Below are 2,257 nucleotides of genomic sequence, written 5' to 3' on the forward strand. Positions count from 1 at the left end.
AGATGAGCTTTAAAGATCCCTTCCAACTCCGAGGCTGCAGTGATTCTGTATTTCTATATTAAAACAGGGAAGAATGGATGATTATGCTTTGTTTCCATAGGGTGATAGGAGAAAGAAATTCCACAACATGGTGCTAATATACGCAGAATCAGAAAAAGCACTGGACTTTACTATGAAATGCAGGCACCAAAGGTGTAGGAGGTGAATACTCATCTGCATACTGTGTAATGAGACCAGTGCTGATTAGAAACTACAGCCACATGAAAGAAGTATCCATCGGGGCTTCTGGTAATCTGTAAACTCAAGAAGAGCTGGAAACTGATGACCATTCATGAGGGAATGGTATCAGTAAAGCAGGTGATTAGCAGGCCCTACTGATGACCTGTGACAGTTCTTAACATCAGATTTAACCCCAAGCCTTGTGTTAAAATATTTTCAAGGGTGTTGAACAGAAGAAGAAATCCTATTATCATTATGTGTTGGTAGGGATGATGGGATATTAAAAATCTAGCCTGTAGCTGGTTAATGAAATGCTTGTAACAGAATGCAGGTTATGGTTAGCTAGGACTTCTGGGAAGAAAGTAGAAAATTGGTGGCCAGGAAATGCTTCAAAGGGCGAGGGAAAAGCCAAGGCTTCAGCCTGCTTGGATCAGGGGAAGCTCAAGAGCAGATGGCTGAGGAATGAGATGCAAATGCAGCAATGTGGTGGCACTTCCAGGACGAGGAGACCTTTTGGATTCTTTTTCCTGGGGTTTGGTTTGTAAGCAAGTAGTGATCTTAAACACTTACCCTCTGGTCTTCTAGATCAGATTTGTTCAACTCTTATTCCAAATGGAAAACTGTATCCCTTAAATAAATAACTTAAATAAACTTAAATAACAGGAGGTAAGTTGACCTGTCTGTTCACGAGATGCAGTCTTCTGATTAGTTATGGACTGACTCATTATCATTTGGACACGGTGTGGGGTCAATGACCAGCTGGAGTGCATGGAATTCTGCCTGAGGGTTGATGGAGAGCCAACTGAGATTTGATGGGTTAGCATTAAAACGAGAACAGGGACAGGGAACATATCAGTGGAAGTCTGCTACGGGCCACCTGACCATTTTAATACTGGACTCCAGCAGATAATACAGGGTAGCATATCTCTGTGGTTGTTAACAAGCCTGCCTAGATCACAAAATCTTACATCTGTTGATGGATATATTTATGTAATGAGTCATTGGAACGAGCATTACTTTGGGTTGATGCTGTATGGGATTTGTGGGGTCTTAAACCACACTGAACTACTTATTCCTTATCCTGTCTGTGGCATCTTTGTTTTGTGATTTGTTTTTGTTTTTTTTTTCCTTCTCCTTTCATCAGCCATTCAAGTTTATTACAGGAAATGTTCTTAAAAAGGAAGGAAGGAAGGAAGGAGGGAGGGAAGGAAGGAGGGAGGGAAGGAATGAGGGAGGGAAGGAAGGAGGGAAGGACAGACATTACTTCAGCACTCTCTTCCCTTTGGAAGTGACAGACTCCAATCTATTTTGAACAAGTGGGTGAGGTTACTTTAGTCATTTTAGTATCTTGTTTGTTTTTGTATCTTCCACTGTACATCAAAACATTTTGTAAAGAAAAATCAGTACAACAGTTCAACTTATGTACAGTGCAGCCATCTGAGTGACTAATTGCCAGGTCTAGACAATGAATATGCCTGCAGAAATTGCTACAGAGTACTGAGGTTTCTTTCCTTTTTGGGAAGTTAGCAGTGTGAAAGAGCCACTTTGGAAGGATATTCCAGCTATCTTTGGTCACAATAATCAGTCTTAGCTGGCCTTAATTCAGAATCTATACCACTCACTTTTTAAGTTATTACTGCAGTAATATCTGTAGAAAATCTCTGACAAGTTACCAGGCTTTATAATTTATTAGCTCAGGTTTAATGTCAAACAGCAAATAGTAGGTAGCTGAGATATGTATCTAGTCGAAACTGTACAGTAAAATTCCTCAGTTTTTCAGCAAGAAACAGTTTTCAAAAGAGAATAAGACTTTAATTGACAATGTGAACCTAGCTGTCTTCAGAAATCAAGTACCATCTGTACCACTGAATAACAAAAATAGAATTATCCGGTTATCATGAATTAGTTATTCTGCTGTTCTGGTAGTACGAACAGTTAGGTTATGGCTATGCTCCATTTTCTTCTGCCCCTTTGGAAGTCTTGTCTAACAAGGCTCACTGGAATAAAGCAGCCCTGAACAAGGCAATATGCAGCACCA

Source organism: Phasianus colchicus, chromosome Z (genome assembly GCF_987193195.1).
Source record: "Phasianus colchicus chromosome Z, bPhaCol1.hap1.1, whole genome shotgun sequence".
In the NCBI taxonomy this organism is placed as follows: domain Eukaryota; kingdom Metazoa; phylum Chordata; class Aves; order Galliformes; family Phasianidae; genus Phasianus; species Phasianus colchicus.